Source organism: Carettochelys insculpta, chromosome 7 (genome assembly GCF_033958435.1).
Source record: "Carettochelys insculpta isolate YL-2023 chromosome 7, ASM3395843v1, whole genome shotgun sequence".
In the NCBI taxonomy this organism is placed as follows: Eukaryota; Metazoa; Chordata; order Testudines; family Carettochelyidae; genus Carettochelys; species Carettochelys insculpta.
This window is the reverse complement of record NC_134143.1, coordinates 2,546,278-2,564,413: the sequence shown is the minus strand read 5'-3', so window position 1 is coordinate 2,564,413 and position 18,136 is coordinate 2,546,278. Positions and strand designations below refer to the sequence as shown.

Here is an 18,136-nt window from a genome sequence, read left to right as displayed (position 1 = left end):
CCCCCGGCTAAGGGAGGGGCTGCAGCTGGGGTGTGGGCCAGGAGAGGATTCCCCAGTTCTTCAACACGGGAACACCCACCTCACACAGGAAGAGACACCAGCAACGCTAGGCCAAGGGAACCAGCCGTCCCCAACAGCTGCTGCACTGGCTTTCTCTGCTCTGCATCACCTCCCCAGGCCTTCCAGCCTCACATCAGACTGTCAGGCAAAGCTTGAGAAAGGAAAGTGCTCCCTGCAGGCCTCCTGTCGCTGCCTCTGACTATACAGTGGTTAAGTACTCTGCATTGTGGCTACAACAACCTTGGTTCAAGCCGTAGCAGTAATAGCGCAGTGTTTGGGTCGTGCTGCTTTTAGTTCACCAGGAGGGTGGTGAAATACTGCAGTGCTTTACCTAGACGGGTGGTGCAATCTTCATCCCTAGAGGTTTTCAAGTCCTGGCTTGAGCAAGCCCTGGCTGGGGTGATTTAGTTGGGGTTGGTCCTGTTTAAGGCAGGGGTCTGGACTGGATGACCTCCTGAGGTCCTTCCCAGCACTAGGATTCTATGATTCTAATCACATCTCCACAGGAATGGGCCTGGACAGCTCAGTCTCTGACTGGAGGAAGTGCCGTGGGGCCACGTGCTAAGGAAGCCCAGGGTGGGGAGAGGGGGTCCCGGGAGAAAGAGCAGCTCCAGGGAAGCAATGAGGGCAGAGTGCTGCTGCCAGCTGAGGGTGAGAGGTGCCCAGCGTGGAATACCAGCCTGTTCAAATGCGTAAGGAGCAGCTGGGGAGGTGTGAAGATCACCATTCAGGGCTCTGCTTCCTGCAGTCACAGTTCAAGGTCAGAGGCACCTGCTAGCGCTGCCTTGGCAAGCTCTCTGTGCTGCTTTCCTCTCTCATCCCATGCGAGAGGGAGAGCAGGGTGACTCAGGCCTGCTGGATCCAGGTGTTTGGCTTAGCTGGCTGGAGGGGTTGGGGCAATGGGTTGGTGCTGTAGAACTAGGCAGTGGGCCCAGAGATGCCTGGAGTCCTCATTCTGGTGAGTCTGGGTCCATCCTCCCTGGAAATGCTCGATGTTGCCCCTGCTGAAGGCACTGGCCACTCTCAGGGCTTCATTTGATCCCAGTTCTCTGACTCCCAATCAGGAACTAGGTCTGGGACAGTGAGAATCAGTTTAACCGCCCTGCTCACATACAAAAATGTTCTTCTGACCTCACAGGCCACCCAACCCTTTAGTGTGTGAAACAAAAGGTTTATTCTGAAGAGAACACAACTGAACAGGATGGGAGATGTTAAATGGCAGGTCACAGGCACACAAAGCCTCCCAGACCTTCCGATTCCAAGCAGTTCTGGGGAGTTTGCAGGACTGAAAGTCTCTCCGTGATCCAGCCACAGCTGGGGTGGGTCTTTCGGTGCTTTTCTCAGTGCTCTGGTTGGAGAACAATTACCCCAGAGAGAAGAAGCAGGAATGAAGACAAGCTGGGGAAGATGCAGCTCCCTCTTGTCTTCCTGTTGCCATGTGATTTGCGGTTCTTTTGTCCCAGGCAAAAGCCGTTCAGCATGTGGCCTGGAAGGCTCTGGGTTCTGTGCATGGGCATGGTCAGAGCTACTTGCGTAGCCTTCAGCTGTATTCCTGGCTTTCTCATTGGGGCAACTGGATAGGAGGTGCCACAGGATGGGCCATCGAGCAAGCTAGGCAGTGCGTTGCCCAACTGGCTTTGAGCGTGACCCAGAGACAGAGCAGAAGTTCTGAAACACAGACAGACAGACAGACAGACAGACAGACACAGCCATCACCCAAAATAGAAAGTCTGCACACACAGAAATGAGCTTGTAATATGTGAATGATTCAAACATTTCCCCCCTACCTTACCGCCTCTGTTTAGGACAATTGCCTCAGATCTGCCTCCTACACAAGCTGGCTGGGGCTTCGTGGTGTCCAGTGGCTCACATCCAGCCATGCCCAACACTATGAACCACTCCCCTGGCTCAGCTGCAAAGGGTCAGTGCTTCTCAGTTCCCTGAGGCTGACAGGGAGCCCCCTCAAACCCACTTCTGCTCACTCAGCTTTGCCACAATGGAGTGGTGGGTCTTGCCCTCTTGGACACAGCTTTGCTTCTTTCCCTTCCACTCCGACACCCACGTCTGCTCCTGGGCTGCCATGAGCCACCCCGGACATGCCATGAGACAGACACAGGATTCTTCCTTCCCTCAGGCAGCCTCACCTCCACAGGCTTTGGCAGAAGAAAGGGTGGTGCTCCATTTATGGGCCTAAAGCACTCAGCTTCCCCCCCGCCCTCCTTCCTCAGCTTGGCTTCCTTCTTCCCCTACATTCCTGCCTCACTTCTTCCTTCAGCAACTCAAGCAGAGGAGGCCAGCAGGGAGAGCCGACCTCCACAGGAGAACCTCCAAGGGCAGGGAGGCCAAGATTCAAGCCTCCTAGAAGTGACTGGTTTATCTCCTGCAGCTTCCCCATGTTCACAGCAAAGGCAATGCTCAGCTGAGGTCTCCATCTTCTGTCACACACGAGCTGGGCTTATTAGAGGGACAGGTGGGGGCAGAAGGAGGTGAGGGGAGAGAGAATAAGGAAAACGTTGAGGCTTCTACTTGTTTTTGAGCAAGGGACCTTTTACATGTTAAGCAAATGTGACAACCACTACACCACAGAAGCTCTTGGGGCAAGACTTTTCCATCCCTCCAATTCCATTGACATTCTGTCAGGCACACAGGGCTGGAGAGCCTTAAAGAAATTGTGGGGAGCCCTTCACAGGCTCAGCTGCTGGATCCGAGGGCTGCAGCTGCGTTCAGGAAGTATGACTGGGGCTTCAAGGGGAGTGTGATACACCACAGCTGGGAAGAGGAGCTAGTAACCCCCATCTCCCTCCTGTGTGTGTCAGTGTGATCTGAAATGGAAAGTGGCCCAGTGAGGAAGTGACTGTCTAGGAAGGAGAACGGCAGAAATGGATTTAGGGTTCATTGCAGGACCACAAGCTAAATATGAATCAACAGGGTGATGCTGTAGCACAAAAAGCAAATGTGATTCTGGGATGTATGAACAGGAGAGTTGTGAGCAAGATGTGAGAGGGGGCACAGTACATGCTGTACTGTGCAGGTACTTCTCTTACCCACAGCCCACACCTCCATGTGCTTCCCCACCATCCTGGCCATGTTCTGCCTTTCTGGGACTTTTCTTCTAACTTGTTTGGGTTTTGTCAATGACAAAGGGATGTGAGAGGAGAGTAACTCTCCTTCTCCTGCCCTGCCCAGACAGCCCCAGAGCTGGGAGGATCATCCTCTCTTCTTGCTGCCAGAGGAGTCACCTTCCCAACATCAGTTCCAGCTGACTTTGCCTGAGCTCTAGTCTGTGAGTGGAGGCTTTCCAATGCCCCTCTCCCATCACCCTTTACCTTCCCCAGCAATGACTGCGATTGCTTAGGGAGGGCTCTTCTGTTCCCCAGACAGATGTAGGGAAACATTGCCACAGATGTGCAGCAAGGCACCACTGGGAGTTGAACCCAGGATCTCCTGTTTACTAGACAGGTGCTTTAGCCAGCTGAGCCATGGTGCCCCCCTCCCCCCCTTTAACCTGTAGGTTTTGACAAAGAGGTACCTGCATAAGTCTGTGTCTTCAACCAGAAACACGTCCTGCAGCACTTTAAAGGTTACTGACCTAATTTATCCAGTGCTGAGCTTTTGTGGGGCTGAACCACTGTGATGAACTGCCCACAACCAGCCCTTCCCATTCCCCAGCACAGACATTGTGCCTGAGGGAAGCCTCCTCTCTCCCCACCTGCCCCAGTGCAGGATCCCACCAGCAGAGCCTGGAGTCCTGCCCGTCCTCTGCTCCCCCAGCCTGAGTCCCCCCCTCACTTTCACTCTGTGCTCCCCACTCCCTCCTTTCTCCCTGTTCACACCCCAGGGGTGGGGCGAGGAGGGCCCAGCTGTGGGGCACAGTTATCTCCTGTCTCTCACGGAGGGGGGATGGGCTGCGCTGCCCCAGCTGGAGCTCGTCAGGGGGAGTGTTTGATGCAGCGTAACGAGAAGAACATTTTGCCTTTCTGTCTCCTTCTGCCCTTCAGTCCCACTTGTGACCCTCCACACAACCCCTTTGCTCTATTACCAGCCCAGTGCAAATCCCTGTGCCCTGGGAGTGGGGCTGACTTTACAGCTTTCCCTGTGTGAAACCTTTGAGCAGGGCCGGGGGCTTGGCAGCCAGTCAATGGCCTCCCAGGGGCTCTTGGCTTTTCCAGGAGATCCCACAGGCAGCCCTGGCCCAGACTCCTCTCACAGGGACCAGCTGCCCTTTGGATCCTCTTCACGACAGTCACTCACCTGCAGGGAGTGTGGAGCTGTGTAGACAGGACTGGCACTGGGGGCCCAGCTCAGAGGTGCCCTCGAGCCCAGTATCTGGACAGCGTGTGGGAAGTGAGGGGCACCACAGAGCTGGGCTGGTAGGGGCTGCAAGTCATGAGTAAGAGGCTTCCCAGGGCTGTTAGGGGCTGTAGGTCAGGAGTGGGGGGCACCACACGTCTGCACTGGCGAGGGCTGCAGGTCTGTGGTGAGGCCCCTTCGCTTCACAGGCTCCCTTAGTGCAATTCACTCCCTGGGCAGCACAGACAGTGTGTGCTGGGGCCGAGGGCGGCTCTTCTGCTGAGTGTGAGCCCTGCTGTGTCTGCCCCACGCAGGGAGCTGGGGCTGGGATATGGTCCCAGGGGATTTGCCTCTTGCCCTGGGATCAGATCTGTGGCTCCCTGGGGGAGTTGGCAGCTGGCAGAGGGGGAATCCAGGCCAGCCTGAATTGGAAAGCCTCTGGGCTGCTGTAATAAGAATGGAACTGAGTTGATGCCACCGGCTCATGTAGACAAGCTCTGCAATGCAGCAAGGGACTTTCTGGAGTGCAGCTCACAGCACTGAGGCACAAGCCCCAAGTCCCAGCTCCTTGCTCCAGGGACAGGCTGTTGCAATGGGCAGCCCTGGCTCACACAGGGCCAGGTGGGTCTTTGAGCTTGGGCCATGTGCACCCATAAAGTGTGGAAATTTGAGCAGGGTGCTGTTGGCCATGCTGCCATCCTGGGACCGTGCTGTGGCTGGGCAGTTGCGGGTCGGGGTCCCCTGGGGGTGTTTGGGCTCCAGGTCATGTCTGGTGCCCCCGCCCCGTGGCACAGAGGTGTTTGCCCTGTAGGGTACGTACCTGACCCTCCACTGCCACGGTTGAGGGTACCCTGGTGGGTGGATGCCTGGCTGGTGCTCTGAGAGGAGAGCTCTATGAGGAGCCCCCCCTCCTTGGTGCTGGATCCCTCCTCTTCCATCCCAAGGGGTGGCTGCTCGGGTGGGCCCTGGGGTGCAAGGCTGGCCTCAGGGATGGACTCCAGATCCCAGGCCTGCTGGGACTCCTCAGCTGCTGTGTCCAATGTGGTCTGGGGGGAGGAGGTGTTCTGGGGGATCAGGATATCCCTGAGCTCCCTGTAATAAGAGGAAAGTGGTGGGGGCAGCCCCAGACCAGCTGGTCGACTCCCAGTCCCGGGTGTAATCCTGCCGCAACTCCTTCACCTTGCTACAGACGTGATCTGCAGTGTGGGCAGGGTGACTCTGGGTGGCCAGGCCCTTGGCCAGTCAGGTCAATGCTTCTGCCTTCCGCTGCTTGCTCCCCATCACATGGAGCGCGTCCTCCTCACCCCAGAGCCCCAACAGGTCTCACAGCTAGGCCTCTAACCAGGAGGGGCCCTGCTGCTTTTTGTCCCCCCGTTTGGGTACTGGGAGTCCCTGAGTCCCCCTGGGGGGGAGCCCTGGGGGCTGTCAGGGGGCTGGCTCGATGTCTTGGTGCTGGGTGTTCGGGTTGAGGTCCGTAGAGGGCTTGCAGGCTAGCACATGTGTGTGCTGCTGCCTGCATGCTCTCAGCTTCCTGCCACAGGAAATGCAGGTCCATGGTGCATTAAGGGCTGCTGTGCACAGTGATCATAGAGCCCCGCAGGGGGTGGACAGCACGTCTCAACCCCTCAGCTGATTGCTGCCATGGAGGTCCCTGCTATTTCGAAGTAGTGGGACGTGGATCGTCGACAGATGCCCTACTTTGACGTTCAGTGTCGAAGTCGGGGGCTTTTCCCATCTTTGGATAGGAATAGCGATTTTGACGTCTCAACTCCTAACGTTGATTTTAACACTGAAATAGCGCATGGTGCGAGCAGACACAATGCGCTATTTTGACGTTGTGCGGGTTACTTCAAAGTAACCGACGAGTGAATTGTTTCCAAACCAGGTTTCATTGGAATCGTTACCAATTAGAAAGCCAATCAAAAGTCATGTGCAGCTCGAACGGTTCATGGTCTCACTTTTATGCCAATTTAACCCAGCTAAGTACACACAGGCTTATAACCCACACACACTCCCTCCCATCAGCACACTCCCCTGCTGGGGCTGGCCAGACCCCAGGGAATGTTGGGTGCTTGGTTGAGGCCAGAGTCCAACGTGTCCGGCAGCCCATTGTGCCGAATGTCTGGATCCTGCCTCCTGTGGCAAACTAATGTACCATTTATCTTCTGAGTAGGAGGCCGTGGAGAGGGAGGGATGTTCAGTTCATTGGTCGAATCCCTCAGCCCCGGTGGGTGCTGCTCGTTCATTGGTCGTACCCCTCAGCCCAGGTGGGTGCTTCAAACAGCTCTGACTTGGAAACACACCCAGATGGGGCACTCTGAAAACAGCTCGAGAAATAAATCACAGACATGGCCTGTAATTAAAAGCATAAAAATATGCCCCAGAGCCCCAATGTGAACCTCTCCCGCCACAGACACTGACTGCCATCATCTCCTCTGCCGCTGCTCTCAGAAATGGTGCATCTGCCAAAGCAGTGTATGCTACAGACCTCTGCAGTTCACAGAGCCACCCCTGTTGCATGTCGATCACCTGCCCAGGTAGCTAAATGAAAGTCTGAGCCCAGGGAGGTGATACAGCAGCGGAACCTGGTTTGAGGACAGCAGGCTCTGCAAAGCCAGGCTGCCAGGCACCAGCACCCCCAGGCAGCGGCATTGTGATGCAGGCAGGGATGTCCTTAGAGCCCTCCTGCACAGCTGGACATGCACAGCTCCCCATCCATGCTGGAACCTCCCCATCCAAAGCAGCCAGGCCACTTCATCAAGATGCCCCAAGGGCTCACGTAGCAGATGTGTCTGACCAGCTCAGCCAGCCAGCTGCTTGGAACTGGTTTTACAAGTGTCATCTTTGGAAAGGAGCCAGGGGAGCTGCAGGGACATATGGACTCAACAATGAGGTGGCTGGGGCAGAAATTTTCTTTAAGCAGAGGGGAATTAGATCAAATGGTAGAGCAGTTGCTTTGCATGCAAGAGGTTGTGGGATGGATTTCCCTGAGAGTGGTTTTATGCAGCCTTTTCTTCCAAGGCAATGTGAGAGCAGTGCCCCCTTCTTTCTTCTGACTTTATTGTCACTCCACCAGTTCCTGCTGGCTTGGCCTGTCCCCTGGTTCAGCAACCCACTGGCCTGGCCACTCTTCCTCATCCAGTAGCTAAAAGCTGAAAACTAAGAAAGCAGAGCCCTGGAGGCCTTCTAATCCCACCACCTCCAAGGGAAGGAAGGGAGTGCTGGGGGGAAGACTCGGTATCACATCTTGAGGGAAGGTTGCAATCCAAAGTTATTCAGAAGGTTTTTAGTTCCTGCTGAGCATCCCACCCCAGCAGAGGAATGAGGTCCCCCCACCCTTCACATCTCTGCACTAATTTGTGTAGCACAGCCAGACACTTAGACACTTGAACGTCTCTGAAGAGGATTTCCAGAGTTCCACAACAACCTCTGCAGAAGTGCTGGGGGCCATGACTGGCTGGGGCAGTGGTCTCCTGTGTTCATGACTTCCCTGATTCCTAGAGCTTTGAGGCCAGCAGAACTGGGGAGGAAATGGAGAGCAGAGAAAACCACTGGAGCTGCTGTGGAGGGCAGGTGCCACTTGGCAGGGTGCTCCTGCTGCCCCTTCCTGGGGTAGTGTGTGGTGCAGTGTGAGCTTATGGGGGCCTGGCTTTGTGTTTTGGGAAGCTGGGTCCAGGCAAGCCCCAGCCTCCCCTGGTCCAGACCCACTTGGAAGCCTGTCCCTTTTGTAGAGGTGGTGACTATTAAGCCTTCCTCTGCCTCATGGGCTGGAGACCCTGCCCCGGTGGGGTGTATTTGGACCGCAAGAATTTTGTCCGTCAGGTCAACACAATGAGGACTGGACAAGAACCTTGTGATCAACATCATCTCCTGGGATGGGGAAAGGCTGGTCAGGCTGTGCCCAGGGCCCAGGTGCTTCTCAGTCAGGTGAATCAGTGATAGAATCATAGGACACCAGTACTGTAAGGGACTTTGAGAGGCCATCGAGTCCAGCCCCCTGCCCCAATGGCAGGACCAAGTACCATCTAAACCATCCCTGACAGACAGCTCTGTAACCTGTTCTTAAATATCTCCAGAGATGGAGAATCCACAACCTGCCCAGGAAATTTATTCCAGTGTTTGACCACCCTGACAGTTAGGAACTTTTTCCTAATGTCCAGCCTAAACCTCCCCTGCTGCAGCTTAAGACCATTGCCTCTTGTTCTATCCTCAGAGGCCAAGACGAGCAAGTTTTCTCCCTCCTCCTTATGACACCCTATGAAGTAAGTAGCCAAGCGAGGGGAGGGATGGAGATGGCCAAAGCCCCTTTCCAACAGGCTGGCCAGCCTCACCACATGTGCGTGCTGGTGTCTCCTCCTATCAGAGCTCTAGATTGCTCTCTGCCAGCTAAGTATCCGGTGGCAGGGCCGTCCTTACCCACATGCTGACTGCACTGCTGCATAGGACACCTCAGCATTTCCCGTTTCATTCCATTCATTGCAACGGCAGCTGGGCACCTGAGTCCCCAGTCTCAGCCCTGTGTTCCTTCTGTGCTGTGTGGGCCATGCTGGCAGGGAGCAGAGAGGCCCTGGGGATGCCAGACCTGATGTACAGGGTCAGGGACTCTGCTTAGACAGCCCTTTGCCTCCAGCAAACCCTCCAGAGGCTGCAGTGCATTGGGTAGCTGCAGTGTCCCTTGTGCAGCAGCGTAGATTGGGGCATATCAAACTCTGGTGCAGCCATGGGGTGGCGCAGTGGGGCTAAAGCAGGTTCACCTCCCACTAGCAGCAGCTCCTGGGGGTGAGGGGAAAGTGGCTCCATGCACTCCCTGCCATTCGTAGGCACCACACACCACTTCCTATTGGCTGCGGTTCCCCCTTCCTGGCCAATGGGAAACGCAGGGGCGATTCCTGCAGTCAAGGGCAGATATGAGTTCCCCCTTCAGTGCCTCCCCCAGGGGCTGCAGAGGATGTGCCGGCCACTAAAGAGAATACTTGACACTCCAAGGCTAAGGAGCAGGGCATAGAAATTCAAAAGTCTTTAGAAGTGAAGCAGGGCCAGGGCCAGGGCCAGTGGGAGTCACAGACTCATAGGGCTCTAGAATTGAAGAGACCTGAAGTGGTCATCAAGTCTAGTCCCCTTCCCTCATGGCAGGGCCAAGCACCATCTATCGTGGGGTGAGCAAACCTCAGGGGGCATGAAATTTCAGAAGGGGGGCACAGCCCAGTTACCTGCTGGGTCTCAGGCACATCCATCTAATGAAAAATGATGAAATCTGTCACTGTTTCTATGTCTGTGTCATCACATTTATACACTGACGAAAAAAGTTCTTCTATTTTACAGACTTCTTTTCTTTCACACGCCCAAAGGGGCGTTTAAACCTGTGAACATCACTGAAATTTCTGTAGGTTCTGATCACATTCGAGAGGTTGTGCGGTAGCTCCTAATTTCAGAGATGAAAAGTGGGGACCAAAGTAAAAAGTTTCCTTATCCCTGATCTAGGTATTCCCTGTTGGATATTTATCCAACTTCTAAAATATCTCCAAAGATGGAGATTTTGACTTTACCCAAGGCATTTTATTCCAGTGCTTAACTGCCCTGACAGGAAATATTTCCTAATGTCCAACCAAAATCTCCCTTGCTGCAATTAAAGGGGAATTCAATTTAATTAAAATGAAAGGGAAGGAATTTTATGACATATAGTTGTATTCCCAATTAGATAGATAGATTGATGGATATTTGGTGTCTATCTATCTATCTATCTATTGGTCGTTACTCTGGCCCGATTAGGAATTGTAGAACTCACTGCTCAAAGAATTCAATTTCAGCTTGAGAGAGATATAAAACTGTGAAATGTGCAGACCTGAACACAGAGATGTTCTGCATGTGGATTATGATGCAGAGCCACAAGAGTGGACTTTGGGTCCTTTCCTTTCCGGTCACTGCATTAATGTCCTCCAGATGCCCCAGGGGCATGAGGCTTTCTCTAGCCCTAGGCACCTTCCAGTGCAGACCAAGTGCTTGTCTGGTGTGCGCTTTGGTGCCCTGCTCCCGACTGCGCCATGCAGGAGGCCTGTGATGTGCAAGGAGGTCATACGAGATGATCTCTGCAAACAGCCTGTGGCACAGAGCAGCCTCTGGTGTTCCCATGTGCAGCCGAGTTGAGCCCCAGAATGTCCCTGAGTGAGTGGGGGTGACACAGGGGTGGAAGCTCAGCCATGCAAAGGGGCTGCCAGGGGCAGGACATGAACCCTGCAGGGTACAGGTAGGTGTGGGAGTGACATCACAAGGGCCTCTTACAGCACCTCAGCTGATTGGTTAAAAGAAGTTGGAAGGTGATGACCTCACAGAGAGGCCATGACAACAGCCACGCGGGACAGGCTGCAGGGCAGGTGACATCTCAGACCCCCCCGGGGCTTTGCCGCAGGGACTCTCCTTCCTCAGCTCTGCCCACGAGGCTGGAGAGGAATCAGGGTGAGGAAAACGAGCATGAGGAGGAGCCTCTTTGTCCCGTTCTCCTGCCCCATAACTTACTGCGCTGGGCGACCGACGTTCATCTGGGGCAGGTCAGAGCCTGATCCAGCTGGTGCTGGGCACATTGAAGGCAGGAAACACTCGGTTAGGGTTCTGCCCTCCCCAGTGGAACTGAAGGGTGAGTGAATCAGGTCCCCCTTTCTGCTCCCTTCGCCCAGCGTTGTAAAGCACAACCGCCTGTGAGCCACTAACGCCCCTTTCTCTGGAGAGTCACTAACAGGCAATTTCCCACGGAAAACTCTCTTCACCTGCGTGTTCTCTCTGTATGAAAAAGAAACGTGTTCGACTGCCTGCACCGGCTCTGCGCTGGGGGAAACGGTGTCAGCGTTAATTTGTTGCGCAGAAATGGCCGTAGGTGTGTGAGGTGTTCGGGAGAGCTCGCAGCAGCAGTGAGAGGCTTGGCCAAGATTCACTCAAACCGTCTGTTTTCTTTGCATCTCACCTCCTGCAGCCCAAAGAACAAAGACTGGAGTCTGGCCCTTGTGAGCACTTTGCCACGCACATTTGACTGAGATCCAGCTGACATGCACATTTGACTCCATCTCCTCTGTGATAGGACATGGTAAGCTTGTATCTTTGTGGCCTGGCTAGCTCAGTTGGTAGAGCATAAGACTCTTAATCTCAGGCTCGTGGGTTCAAGCCCTATGCTGGGCACTTCCCTTCTTGCCCTCATGTTTTCAGCTGATTGAGCAATTCTCAAACAGCTCTTCCTGACGTCCTGGCCTAAGGCAGGAAATGTGTGTTCTTGTTCTCATCTCTTGTACAAACTGGTATTTCCATCATCTTCAGAGAGTGGAAGAGGATTTTCTTCTCTTCGTCTCTATTCCCAACTGCACAAGGAGAAGAGAGGAAATCCTCTCCCCAGCTGACTGTCCCTCTTCAGTGCTCGGTAGCTTCGCATCTTTCTGCATTGGCTCCAGGTGGGCACTGGGTGTCCAAATCAGCTCCAACTGTCCAGGGGATGGTGAGGAAATGAGGAGCTCTTGTTATTCACTTACATAAGGACAAGAGATTGCGGGTTCAAAAGTGTGATGGGAAAAGTGTTATTGGACAGGGGCAGTGATGGTTTGTGTTCAATGGAGGGATGGAGATTTCTGCTTGGAATGTTCTGATTCTTCACTCCTGCCGCCCGTCTCGCCAGGGCAGTGGAAAGGTGAGTGTCAGTCACTAGATGGCTCTCACATGGGAAGGGCACATGGGGCAATTTGTAGTTATTTGGAAAGAACACAGAAGGTGCGTCTACACGAGAAAGCGAGATGGAAGTAGCAAGCACAGCTTCGAAATAGCATGTGCCACATCTCCACGTGAGACACGCTACTTCAAAGCTGCAATAGATGTGAGCCAGTGTGATGTCAAAGCTGCAGCTCCTATCAGAAGATGGGAACAGAGCCCTACGTCGACATCTGACATCGAAGTAGGACGTGTGTAGACATTCCACGTCCCTCTACTTCGAAATAGTGGGGTCCGCAATGGCAGCAGTCGGCTGTTAGGAGGACTTCCTGGACTGAGTCTGAGCTCCGTGACCTCTGGGGCTCTGAGTGAGGAGAAGGTGCTCCACGGAATGGGGAGCAAGCAGCAGAACGCAGACGTGTTCCCCAGCTGGCCAAGAGCCTGACCACCCTCGGTCACCCTGCCCGCACCCCTCACCATATAAGGAGTAAGGTCAAGGAGTTGCAGCAGGGTTACGCCTGGGCGCAGGACTCGGCCAGCTGGTGTGGGGCTGTTCCCACCACTTGCCCCTATTACTGCGAGCTCATTGCCATCCTGGGCCCCAGCGACACCTCCTCTCCCCGGCCTTCCTTGGCGCCATGGCTGAGGAGACCCAGCAGGACGTGGAGCCTGAGTCTGGACCGGAGCCCAGCCCCGCACCCCCAGGGCCAGAGCAGGAGCCAGTCACCCCACCGTCAAAGTGGTCCAACAATGAGGCTGAGCTTGTGCTGGACATCCCCTCCTGCAGCTCCAGCCAGGCATCTGCCCAACGGGCGTTCCCTGACCACGGCGCTGGACTGTCAGGTAGGTACCCCACAGGGCACACACCCCCCAGGGCATGACCCTGGCATGCCTGGGCCTGGCAGACGACAGCCCATGGATGAGGCCACGGCCACCAGCGCCAATGAGCACCCACACCCTTGGGCAGTCCCATGTGCCCCGTCCCCCCATGTCAATAGTTAGTGTATCTCGTTTCTCCCATGTCCACACTGAGTTATGATGGTGTTTGTTATGTTCCACACTCAGAGGTGAGCTTTTTGGCTGTTTAACAAGGAATCAGTTTTATTTTCACACACACCCGTGTTACGTGTGGGGGTGGTGAGCGGGTGGTGGGGGTGGTCAGTGGGTGGTGGGGCTGGTGTGTGGGTGATGGGGACAGTGAGTGTGTGGTGGGGGCGGTGTGCAGGTGGTGGTATGAGTGTGCAGGGTGTGCACCAGGGGTGGCTTGGGTGGTGCTCACTGGGACCGCCCCAGTCAAAGTACTCCCATAGGGCTTCCCAGACATGGACCCACTCTTGGTGGGCCTGATGGCTCCGGGCAGCAGCCCAGCTCACCTGTCCTCCTTCGGGCACCCGGAGGTGCAGCTGCTGGTAGTGACACATCTGTGGGATGGCTCCAATGCCACAGAGCACCTCAGGACAGCTGAAGAAGAAGGGGGACCATGACTACATGTGTCCAGAGGACTTCCATAAAGAGCCCCCCCACCTGGCTTCTCCCCTCCACCAAACCCACCCCAAAAGCAGCCTGCACGCTGAGGCCAGCAGCACAAGGTGGTACAAAATCAGCCAATCTCCAAGTGGGGCCTCTTTACTGCAGGGCTCCTTTTAGCAGTGGGGCAGGAGATATGTCCCAAAGAGGCATCCCCAGCTGCTGAGAAGCACAGAAGAACTCAGGGCTTGCCCAGGGTGGCACAGTTGAATGGAGACCTGCCCCAGGGCTTGGAGCTGGTGCTGTGGAAGGACCTGTTGCAGTTGGGGCAGAGAAACATTCTTTCCCCTGAGCAAGTATCTGCTCTTTTCCCAGCTGTGCACTGCCCAGCCCAGCCCAGGAGCTGGGAGAGACCAGAGCCCCTGATTCAGCCTTGGGAACAGGCCCTTCCTCAGAGGCAGCTGCCCATGTCGCTGTCTGCAGCTGAACCAGGGCTGCCCCCACCTGGCCCCCATGTCTGCCTGGGTACTGCACCCCTGCACCCTGGCAGTGTTTGGGTCTCTGCTCTCCCCGGGCAGCAGCACTGCAGGGGACTGAGGTGAACACAGCACTGTTGGGCTCACACTGGAGACAGCCTGGGGTCTGTGAGGCAAATTAAATCATCCCACCCCTTGCGGCCAGAGCTCAGCTCAGCCTCACACAGATGGCCTGTGCTTGGAGTCTGCCCAGCACAGGAGCTGGGAGGCGGCAGGCTCAGCTGTAGTGGAAGTAGCATCACACACTAGCCTGGAACTCAACACAGCTCAGCCGGCTGGTGACTGGAAAGGTTCGATAAGAGCTGGATTTGCACACGTGCATTCAGAGAACAATGGATTAGCAGTCCACTGCCTTCACCCCCAGCCACCTCACCCAACATGCCTGGAACCTTTTTGTATGGCCCAACTTCACCCTGCCAGGAACCTTTCTGCCACTCGCTGGCCGGCCGGGGACACAGGAGGGGCAGGTTTTGCCCAACAGGGCTACGCTCACTCCTGTACCCTGCAGTGCTGCTTGCTGGGGTGAGCAGGGCCCTGTTGTGCCCTGTCCTGAGAGCAGCACAGCCCGGCCGTGGTCAGTCTCTGCTCTGGGGCTGGGCCCTGCACCGGCTCTCTCCATGTGTCCCTGCTGGGTGGATACGGACCAGGGCCATGGCCGGCCATCGGCAGGGTTTGCAGCCTCTGTGTCTGCTCCTGACATGCTCTGCTCCTTTCCAGCTGCTCCGTTAGCACAGCAACTCCAGCTGGCTTGGCCCCTTCTCTGCCAGGCCAGGCTGTGAGGGAGGGGGCGGATGGGGAGCAGGCTGGGGTGGGAGGCAGGTTCAGGAGCAGGCTGGGGCTGGGAGGGAAGGTGTGGGAGAGGACAGGGGCACTTGCCTGGCACAGCTTCTGTTGGCTGAGAGGCAAAGACAGCTCTGTGGTTCCTCGCCAGGGACATCAGTGAGGGAAAAGCCTTCAGGTACGTGCAGGGACACGGTTTCTGTGCACTCGCTGCAATGCACCTGCTGGGCTCTCCTGCTGCAGAGCAGGGTCTGGTTCAACTCCTGTCACAGGGGCGTTGGGCTTATCAGAGGGAAAGGTTATGGCAGAAAGAGACGAGCCCTTGTGGGCATAAGGGGGAGCTCGAAAAACAGAGGCATTGAGGCTTCTGCCTGGTTTTGAAGGAAGGACCTTTTGTGCGTCAGGTAAATGGAATAACGACTCCACTACAGGAGCTTGACCTGCTGCTGTGTGGTACCTTGCCCTCCCCTCATTCACATCCTGAAGCCACTGCTTGCCCTGCCACAGGCAGGTGGGGGCCCTTATAAAAACTGGGGGGAGTCCTTCACCGGCTCAGCTGCTAGAGGAGAGGGAAGCAGCTGCACTCACAACTGGGACTTTCAATTTCAGCTCTTCCAGAACTGAGGTCCTGAGTGGTTATGCAACTAAGACACGCAATATTTAAATCTGCACCTCATTTGCATTTCCTATTGGCCACATTTCCATGCCACTTCCAAAAGGGCTGGGCAGTGTAGCCACAGGCCTCGTGTGTCAATGCTCCACAGGACTTTTTGAAAGAGCTGCAGCTTTTTTGAAAAAAAAAAACTCTCCAGTGCAGACATAGCTGTGGGGGAAAAGGTAGAAAAGCAGAACCAGGCTCCAGCCTAAACATTTGCAACAGGTTATCACAAAGAAATGTGTGTGTGCAGAACAGAACACGAGAATTCTTTCAACAACTTCAGAACATAGAAATGTTTAAACACCAGATTTATTCTCTCTCCTCACACGTGCTTTAAAAAAAGTAATTCTCAGCACTATGAAATCGATATCAAAACTTTCTCAGAAGAGCTGATCACTTAGGCCGTGGCTACACTTTCAAAAGGGGGATACTAATGAGCCATTTCAACAGCTGCTAATGAAGCTCTGCCATGCATATGCAGCACCTCATTAGAATAATAGTGGTCACATGCGGGGAGTTGAGTTATGGTAGTTCAGGGTGCACGGGGCAGCCGGGGGGGCTTACGTTTCAGTGGTTCAGGTGTGTAGGAGGTTTAGGTTTGGGGCTGCAGGGCTGGCGGGGGGTTAAGTTTTGGCAGTTCGGGGTGCACAGGACAGCCGGGGGGGTTATGTTTCGGTGGTTCAGGTGTGAGGGAGGTTTAGGTTTGGGGCTGCGGGGCTGGTGCGGGGGGTTAAGTTTTGGCAGTTCAGGGTGCACGGGGCGGGGGGGTTACGTTTCGGTGGTTCAGGTGGAGGGAGGTTTAGGTTTGGAGCTGCAGGGCTGGCGGGGGGTTGAGTTTTGGCAGTTCAGGGTGCACAGGGCAGCGGGGGGGGTTACGTTTTTGTGGTTCAGGTGTGTGGGAGGTTTAGGTTTGGGGCTACAGGGCTGGCAGGGGGGTGAAGTTTTGTCAGTTCGGGGTGCACAGGGCAGGGGGGTTACGTTTTGTTGGTTCAGGTGTGTGGGAGGTTTAGGTTTGGGGCTGCAGGGCTGGTGGGGGTGTTGAGTTTTGGCAGTTCAGGGTGCAGGGGGCAGAGTGGGGGTTGCGTTTCAGTGGTTCAGGTGTGTGGGAGGTTTAGGTTTCACTGGTTAATGCACCTTAAGCACAACTCAAAATCCCACCCCCTTGGCCCTGGCTCACCACACCTGGCCTTGTGCAGTCTCAGTTCAAGCCCTTGAATGTCTCTGGATCACCACCCACCGTACAGCTCTGACTCACCCCCACCACGTTCAGCTCCAGCTCAATCCCCTGCATGGCCCTGGCTCAACTTCACCATCTGCAGCTTTAACCCACCCCAAGCTTCACCCTGCTACTCCCCTGCCACGGCCCCAACTAGCAGCCAGGCTTAATCCACCTCAGCTGCCCCCCAACCCCAGGACTTACCTTTCTAAAGGAGCTCCAGGAGCTCAGATGCTCCTGCTGCTTCCCAGGCTGCAGAAGGGGGCTTCTGCCAGGAAAACAGCCGGTTCCCAACTGACGCAAACTTCACGTCATGTGGGGGTGCTGGGAACACAATCCTGGCACAGCTGCAGAGACTGCTGGACTTGCTTAGCCATGTGATTAAGCCAGAAACCAGCTCCCTGCTGTGGGGTCTGTGGTTGTGACCCCATAACCCCTTCCAAAGCGCCCATCCATTAAGGACCTTGCTGTCTTGATTCTGTCTGCAAGGCCAGGCTGCCCTGCAGACAGCACTTGGACTATTGACTGTGACCGCAAGTTTACGCTGCCCTGTGAAACATAAAGGGGGTTCTGAATACACCACCCCTCACAAGAGCATAAATATGAAAATACCATTTACTCCTTATAACACGAGAACGAGCATCACTGAGTGAAATTAATGGGCACCAGATCTACCAGAACCAAAAAGGAAGCATTTTTCACACAGCTCAGAGCCAACCAATGGAACTCCTCACCAGAGGAGGCTGTGAAGGTCGAGATTAGTCCAGCATTCAGTCCAGGATTCAGAAGTCAGAGGAAAGCAGAAGGGAGGAGTCATCCCAGGCTGCAGCCCACCACAACTCCCCTCCTCTGGGAACCTGCAGCAGGGGGCTGCTAATGCTGACAGCTCCATGGGGGGGCTTGAAAAACACAGAGTATCAAAGGTGGGGAAAGCCCTGGCCTGCAGGCCCCCAGAGAGAGCCTCCCCACCCCCCAGGACCCTGCCCCCACCAATAGAGGAGCCAGGAGCACTGAGCTGTCAGCAGCTCTGCTATGAGTCCCTGCCAGCATCATGGAAATCATCAGAATGTACATTTGGGGGTCATATCTAACATGCACCAGTCCTGTTTACTAACAGTAGCTCTAGTAAGTACAGGCCTAGTATGAGGCCTGAACCAAAGTAATGGTCAAAACTTTGCTAACAGAAAGCAAAGTGCAGCTGTAAGCAGAAGGAATGCATTGCTCACAGAAGTTGGCAAGAAGAGGGTTGATGTTGCAGAAACCTATCTACTTAGCATGTTGAAAAAAGGAACATGGTACCAGAACACCCGACCCTGGACCATTCCACAGATAAGAAAGAACAGGCCGACCCATCCCAATGACAGGGGCAGAAGGGTAATACGATGGATAGAGTTTTGTTCAAACCACCATGTACAAGGTGAGAGGCGGCACCTGATTACGTAGAAG

The 18,136-nt window shown here is 55.0% G+C and overlaps 1 long non-coding RNA gene and 2 other non-coding genes across 4 annotated transcripts; 1 reads left to right on the top strand and 2 right to left on the bottom strand.

Annotated features, from left to right (window-relative positions):
- Positions 1–1,228: 1,228 nt before the first annotated feature.
- LOC142016031 (uncharacterized) lies at positions 1,229–16,934 on the bottom strand. 2 transcript variants are annotated; one of them, XR_012646274.1, is made up of 3 exons: positions 16,895–16,934; positions 13,407–13,494; positions 1,229–1,728 (listed from the first exon to the last, which is right to left on the bottom strand). It is a non-coding gene; the product is annotated as an uncharacterized LOC142016031 (long non-coding RNA). The 2 variants fall into 2 exon arrangements; XR_012646273.1 differs by lacking the exon at positions 1,229–1,728 and adding an exon at positions 6,305–6,677 and having other exon boundaries at positions 16,895–16,928.
- Positions 3,474–3,547, bottom strand: TRNAT-AGU (transfer RNA threonine (anticodon AGU)). The gene has a single exon. It is a non-coding gene; the product is annotated as a tRNA-Thr (tRNA).
- Positions 11,445–11,517, top strand: TRNAK-CUU (transfer RNA lysine (anticodon CUU)). The gene has a single exon. It is a non-coding gene; the product is annotated as a tRNA-Lys (tRNA).
- Positions 16,935–18,136: the final 1,202 nt, after the last annotated feature.